Below are 8,253 nucleotides of genomic sequence, written 5' to 3'. Positions count from 1 at the left end.
ATGCCTGCAATACATAATTAAAATTTCTCCAACTTGGTTGTGGGAAATGGGGAACTGATGCCTGATGGTGTTTTTAAATCCTTGGGGAAGGGACAAAGCTGGAAAAAAAAATAATTAAATTACTAATAATGTTTGCAGTAGTAGTAGCGCATAATGAAATTGTTGTTTTGTGATTCAACTGTCAAAGCTGTTTCTATTTGAATGACAACATATGAGGCTGATGGGACTGGCTGAACACATCTTTGTTTCACCCATTTTATAGAAAAGGATTGGTATTTGAACCTGACTGTGGTAAAATCATAATTAAAAGATTCCAAATGAATCCTAATTTGGAGTTTGGTTCAAAAATTTTTTTTTACAGATTTTCAAATATGTAAAGTACCCCAAATAGTGCTTTTTAGGGATTCCCAAATCCTCTCCTTTTGATCGGATTTGGGCGATATTTCTGACATCCCCATCCCTTTCACCTCTTTGGGATTTTCCGATTCCGCCGCCTTCGAAAACCCTAGATCCGTGGTTGGAGCGTTATTCTTCTCCCGCCTCATCTCACTCCTCTTCGCGCCTCTTCCCCCGCGGGCCTTCGATTTCTTTTTCGAACTCGTGCCTGGCGGAATCGGCTTCTCTCTCTTCTCATTGTTGACGCTCCTCTGTTGATGGGTTTCGGACGGTTTGTTGGTGATCCCTTCTCGAACTTATGGTTTTCGGTCGGTTTGATCCCTTCTCGAATTTCTCGTTTTCGATCGGTTTGTTGGTGATCCCTTCTCGAACTTCTCATCGTCGATGCTCCACTATTGTTGGATTTCGGTCGGTTTGTTGGTGATCCCTTCTCGAACATCTGGTTTTTGGTCGGTTTGTTGGCCTCATGGTGTCCGTCGGTGGGTTTGTTGCTTGGATTTCGGTGGGTTTGTTGCTTGGATTTTAGTAATTTCCCCCGCTACACCCGAAGGTATAAATTTTTCCCCAAATTTTAAGATTCATTTCTTCGTGCTTGATGTGAATCGTTAACAACATGGTTTTTGATAATTTATTATTTCCCGCTGGGTAATATAATGTGTTGTTTTTGATAATTCGTTACGTGTATAATCTCTTAAGAACATGGTTTTCCCGCTGGGTAATATAATGTGTTGTTTTTGATAATTCGTTACGTGTATAATCTCTTAAGAACATGGTTGATCTATTAGTTGATTATTGAATTTGTTTTTGATAATTCGTTACGTGTATAATCTCTTAAGAACATGGTTGATCTATTAGTTGATTATTGAATTTTAATTCCCTGTAGTAATTGAGGAGTATGACCTTCAAATGAAACCCTTGGATTGAATCGTGTAGGCATCTAAAATTGCTTATAATGTCTCGCACGCAGCTCGAAATGACGAGTGGACGCGTCAATCAGCTCGCACGCATCAATCAGCTCGCACGCGTCAATCAACTCAAAGCGACCGAACATACTCGTCAGTCAACTTACGCTCGTCAGTCAGATCCAAAGTGCCCGACGCGCTTATCGGTCAGTTCCAAGTGCCGTAAAGAAGCTAACGAGCGCATGAAGCAAGTTAGCAAATCGTATAAGTCAACAAGACGGTCAAATATGCAAAACGGTGGAAAATATAAGTCCCGGAAAAGTCAGAAAACACAAAGTTTAGCAAAAGGCCAGACTACCCGCGCCCGCGCCGGTCAGACTCGCGGGTGGCGCGGGTCGGACGAATCCGACCCGCGCCCGCGCGGGTCGGATTCACCTGTCGCACTGTTTCGACCTCCGGACGCGTTTTCAACAGTTTTGAGCGGTTTTCTTAGGATTTATCTGTTCCAGTGGTTCCCAATTGACTTGATATCATCCACAAATATGATTAGGCCATTATTGACTGAAGATATGGCCAAATCCATTATTCTTATCCGAAAACCCCCAACCAAAGCCTAGAAATACAGGCTTAGGGGCTCAATTCACAGGGTAGATTATTATCAAGAGGGCGAGGTGCTGCCGGATTGAGGAGTCAAAGGAGCACGAATTTACAGTGAATACAAGTCAGATCCCGGCGAACTTCAGCATAAAGAGGAAGGCTTTCGAAGGATCTGAACCCGTATCTTCCCCCGTCCGTCCGTTCCTCTAGATTATGCTTGGTCTTAATCTCGATAAGAGCTACTGATTTCGCTTGGTCGATTTCAACGCTTCAAGCGAATACTTCCTTGGTGAGGTAGTAGCTCTGTTAATTTTCTGTCAACCGGATCTGATCCGTAGGTGGTCCACGGATATCGATGTCCCCGGCACAGACAAAGATCTCGCACAAGCAGAAGACCGATAAATGATCTCTCTGTGTTTGTTTGATAAAGTTGTAAACTTTTTTATTTTCATTGTGTAAGAAGATCTTATAAAAAGATCAACTTTTTATTTTATTCGAGTTTATTGTAACGACAAAAGTTATAATAGATTCAATGACAATGAAAGCAACTTTTGAACCAAACAAACTGACGACCACAGTGGGAGCCGACAACCTTTCTGCGAAGGTTGACGTGTCACAACCTCAGATCCAGATTCCGGTTGAAGAAAAGGTCGAGTACGAGTTCGACAAACAGAAGTACGAGGAGTATTTGTCATCCTCTTTCTTCAGATCCTCCTCCACTCGCAAGCGCAGGAAGATCAACGCCCCCGTTGTTGCGGTAGCTACACCTTACAACGCCCCTCCGGCCTCCAACAAGGTCGGATCTGCAGATCTGAACTCCCCCACAATTAGGGAGTTGAGTACTGAAGGCATGCCAATCCTATCAAAGAGGGCACGCCAAAGGCAACGCCAACGACTCACGCGCCAACTTGCTAAAGCTTTGGAGCCGGTTGACGGGATCCTACGAAGCGGATCTAAAGTCCAGAAAGCATCAACCACCACAACAGCGAGCGAACAACCCCTCCTCCTCTAAATCATCAACATGTGAATGGATCTAAGTCAAAAGGACCCGTTCAACTCTTGAGGAGCGGATTCAGAAACGCTGCATGTTGCTTGCACACTCGCGAACTCTTGTGCAAAAGGCATAAAAGATGCAGAAGAAGGACATAGCCAAGAAACAACCAATGCTGCATCAAACTTGGAGGCCAAAGTCTGAATCGGCGGCCGATAAGATCGAAAAACACGGGTCACTCGGATCTGACCCTCCAGCCCGCGGGACACTCAGATCTGACCCTCCAGCCTGCGGGACACTTCAATCCGACCCTCCAGCCAACGGGACACTTAGATCAGACCCTTCAGCCACGGGACACTCAGATCTAACCCTCTAAGCCGCGGGTCATCCAAGTCCGACCCTCTAAGTCGTGGGTCATCCAAATCTGACCCTCCAAGCCGTGGGTCACCAAGGTCTGATCCGGGCCAGAGTCAAGACAGGAGATATGCTGCACCTATTCTATTGAGTCCTGTCTCTACTTTAATTAATCCCGCACCTCCGGTGAAGCCCCGCGATAGCGTAGACTTATCTCGATTCAAGATGAGGATGGCGGATCGCCTGGGTTCTTTGCACAAGGATCGAGGTAAAGTTCTAATCAAAGAGCGCTTGGGTCCGGTGATTGAACCCCAAACAACAACTCAAGCTGGGGGTTGCACATGCCCTCGTAACAAGTCAGAACCTTTCTATAATGAGAAAACTCGTGTAACTGACCGCCTCAGACTGCAAGTCAGTATCCAAGAGCCCGTTAAGGTCCCACACTCACGAAAGCGTGGCTCCAAACGTGTGACTCTTGAGAATGTCATCAAGATAACAAGTCCTCAGAAGGAAACATGTTCGTCAGATGATGACATTATACTTGAGAAGTCGTGCCAACATGCGATAGATTGCTCCGGTCATCATACCGATGAGTTGTACTATCGGACTAGGGGTGCGAACAGATCTCAAAAGAGAGGTACCCGAGAAACAGACTCTTATTGTCCGTGCACCAATATTATCAGGGCAGTATTATCAGCATGTAACTGTCCTAAGACCGCTCCGCAGAGGGTCTCGGTATTCGAGAGAATCTCCAACGAAACGGCTAAGTCGAAGCCGAGGCGTTTCCACAAGAAACGATGAACCGAACTTCCAGAAGTCATGGTTAATATGGTCGATAAGGGAAAATCGACTCGACCTTCTAGTTCTGACCCGCTCATATCGCATCGTCTAACTCGGTTGTGATCAGGAACCATTAGACAAAGAAATTATCAGAGAATACAGATAGGATTATCCTTGGATGATGAAGCATCAGATACCAACTCTGCAATCGCCTCTGACAAAACAATATCCAGCCCAGGACAATCCCATAAAGTGTTTATGATTAACACCGAGGAAGTAGCCAAAATGGATGAGGATGCCCTAGCCAAGTAGAAGCAAGCATTCAAAATCGAAATAGAAATGACTATGCTGCGGATGAGGGAGGAGCATGACCAACAGATCCGAGCCTTGTCGAATCAGATAGGTGAATCCAGTCATCACAACAATGTTAGCCAAGCAGCTAGCGATTCAGACGTGGATGAACACATCAATGCTGATGACTCTCCCGTTGACCAAAACGTTGGGGGTGACCCTACTGAAAACAACAATGTTAGGGGTGGTCCTACTGAAGATGACAACACTGAGGGTAGTCTCGTTGTTCCTCTTAAGAATCGTCCAAGGCCTGATACGAGCAAGGATGAAAAAATGAAAGAACTCGAGAGCAAAATCAACGCTCTAATGTCTGCTCGAGAGGTGAAAAGAACCGGTATTTTGTGTCCTTACCCGAGGGAGTGGGATTCGATCCCGTACCCGACGAAGTTCAACCTGATCAACTTCACACCGTTTGATGGGAAGGTTCGCCTACTCAGCATTTGATCTACTTCAAGTCCCACTTGGGCATGATCTCCGGCAATGAAGCTTTGATGGTTCGGTCATTCGTTGGTACCCTTCGTGGGCCAGCCTTCGATTGGTACCGCCATCTCAAGCCCGGAAGTATTAACAGCTGGGAAGATATGGAGAGCTCATTCCTCGGCAATTTCTTTGACGACGATGCCGAGGTATCCATAAGGACAATCTTCGAGGAGAAACAGGAAGATGACGAGACAGTCGACGACTTCATCAAGCGCTTTCAGAATAAGGCGATGAACTGCCGAGATCCGATCACAGAGGACTTTATCCTCTAAACCTGTCACAACAACCTCTCTTTGGACGTGTTGGAGGTTATGGGAGTAGTACCCTCCAATACCTAGAAAGAGTTGAAGATGCGCGGAGAGCGGGCTGAACACTTTTTCAGAAGGAAGAAGGCCGAGAGGAGCCAACCGACGGCTAATCCTCCAAACTCGAACTTCGGCTCCCGTGGTAAGGGAAAGGCGTCTGCAGCAGTTGTTGACGTTAATCAGACGTCGCAACAACAACCTCGAAGGCAGCAAAAGACTTCGGATCCGAGACTCTAAAAAGAGTACTCTTTCAAAGACGAAGACGTTCCAGACATCTTCTAGTCCCTCCTTGAAAACAACAAGATCAAGCTGTCACCTATCGCAAATCAGGAGGAAGTTGACAACACTGCGGATCCGAAGTACTGTGCGTACCACAGGAGGAACCTTCATCCTACCAAGACTTGCTTTGCTCTCAAGAATAACATCCAAACCTTGGTTGAAGCCGGTGTCATAACGCTAAATTGAGCCGAATGAAGACTCTGACAAGTATAAGAGTATAAACTGCTCCTTCCGACACTCCGAAGAGTATACGATTATAAACTGCTTCTCAAAACTCCAACAAGTATATGAGTCTAAACTGTTTCCTTTTTTTCACGGGAAGTTCTTGGAGAGTGTCATGCCTGGTATTCTTAAGGATAACCTAGTCACCCAACTAAGTATAATGTTAGACCCAATTTCGTGAAGGAAGCTAGGGGTGGATTATTCATGTGACAGGAAGTTCTCGGAAGAATGCTACATGTAATTTTCTTAGGGATAACCCGATCATTACGAACAAAATGATAAACACTAAACTCTCATTGTTATTAACGATTTATAATCTTCCACCACAAAATTCCTCACTGATCAAACCAATTGACGGTGGGACACCAAAATTCCTTTCGGTTGAATCCACTCAAACTCCGACTACGTTTGTGCACGCAACACTCCCATTGTTAGAGTCCGGACATAGTACTTGGAATTTTAGTCTCCTGATAATTGTCAATTGTTAAACCCCTCCGTGTTAAGTACTTGTCACTTAACACTAGGAATCCCATGTGAGTGATTTGTATGAATCAACACTCCCACTGTAATTCGTACTCCCGCTCTCACTGTTCAATTGGTCAAACCTTTTTACAGTTAGGACCACAGTCAAAATTCCCCCTCTCGACTCCTTCAATGAACGAAAGGTCCACAAATCGAGTGATCAAACCTATAAAAGTTAGGGTCATCTCACACTCCCACTCTCACTTGGTCAAACCTTCCTATAGTTAGGACCAAAACCAAAATCTCCTCTCGATTCCTTCCATGAACAAGAGGTCCACTTTCAAATCGAGCGATCAAACCTATAAAAGTTAGGATTGTCTCAAACCCCCGCTCAGTCAAACCTTCCTACAGTTAGGGTCAAAACCATAATTCACTCTCGATAAACGAGAAATCCGTCTTTAGTTCGGTAATCAAACCTTCCGACAGTTAGGGTTATCCGAATCTTTTTGATTCTCTGAGTGGAGATCCCACTCTTAGTTTTACCTTCTCGGATTCTTGAAGTGGAGATCCCACTTTGAGTTTCCTTTTACAACTGGAGATAGAATATAAAATTCTTCCTCTTCAGCTTTGGGAGATAGAATATAAAATTCTTCCTCTCCCGCATCGGGTTCATCTTTGCCCCAAGAGAAGACACCACTTTTTTAACTCTCAAAATCCGTACCTCACACGCACAGGGAATTTTATCCCGAATCCTGAGCAGGGATAAGTCAACGCCTAACACGTGTTACCAGTTTAGTCTTTCACCGATTGAAGAAGACACCAGAGTTCAAGTCTGGGGAATTTTATCCCGAAACCTAAGTAGGGATGAGTCAGCGCTTAACCCGTGTTGCTGGGTGGTTCGTTCCTGTAAAAACGACCGAGTCTACATATTCAGTATCGTAGCAACAAAAATCCATGCCTTTTATGCATGGAGAATTTTATCCCGAATCCTGAGCAGGGATAAGTCAATGCCTAACACGCGTTGCCGGTTAGTTCTTGACCGTAAAAAGAACAAAAGCCCACATATTCGATATTATGACAAGTTGTTATTCATAACGCCAAAATCCATGCTTCACACGCACGAGGAATTTTATCCCGAAGCCTAAGTAGGGATGAGTCAGCGCTTAACCCGCGTTGCTGGGTGGTTCGTTCCCGTAAAAACGACCGAGTCTACGTATTCAGTATCGTAGCAACAAAAATCCATACCTTTTATGCATAGGGAATTTTATCCCGAATCCTGAGCAGGGATAAGTCAATGCTTAACATACGTTGCCGGTTAGTTCTTGACCGTAAAAAGAACAAAAGCCCACATATTCGACATTGTGGTAGCTTGTTATTCATAACGCTAAAATCCGTGCTTCACACGCACGGGGAATTTTATCCCGAATCCTGAGCAGGGATTAGTCAACGCCTAACACGTGTTGTCGGTTTTATCTTTCACTGATTGAAGAAGACACCAGAGTCCAAGTCTGAGGAATTTTATCCCGAAGCCTAAATAGGAATAAGTCAACGCCTAACACACGTTACCGGGTAGTCTATTCCCGTGAGAAGGACAAAGTCTATGTATTCAATATCGTAGCACTAAGAGAGTTAACTTCCTTAGCACAACGTCACATGTGGAACGGACTTAAATAATCCACATATTAGCCCGACTCAAACGGTAGTCAATAAAGGCTCATCAAACCCGTTGATGGCTGAGGGTTTGCCAAAAATCCTATATATGCGAAAGTCACTGACGCACCAGCCCCATTAGTTGGTCTCGTGACTTGGGCATCCAACAACTTCGGGATAAGATCCACACATGCAGGTGAATCAGCTTTAATAGTTGGTCCTGCAGCCTAATATTTGGGACTGTCACGCTCCAACGCCTTAAGAGTTTAAACTGTGTAGACTCCAGCAAACGTACGAGTATAAACTGTGTTAACGTTGGTCAACGCGTTGCGATGAAAGTCAACGTCGATCGATACAAAACCCTAAGGTTAACGCCGGTCAACGCGTAGCCTAAGGTCAACGCCAATCAACGCGTTACGATGCAGCTAATTAGTTCAAAGTCAACTCAATGACACGAGCCAAAATCAACTTATCAATTTCGATT

Source organism: Asparagus officinalis, chromosome 7, assembly GCF_001876935.1.
Source record: "Asparagus officinalis chromosome 7, Aspof.V1, whole genome shotgun sequence".
NCBI classification, from domain to species: Eukaryota; Viridiplantae; Streptophyta; class Magnoliopsida; order Asparagales; family Asparagaceae; genus Asparagus; species Asparagus officinalis.
This window is presented reverse-complemented; position numbering follows the sequence as displayed.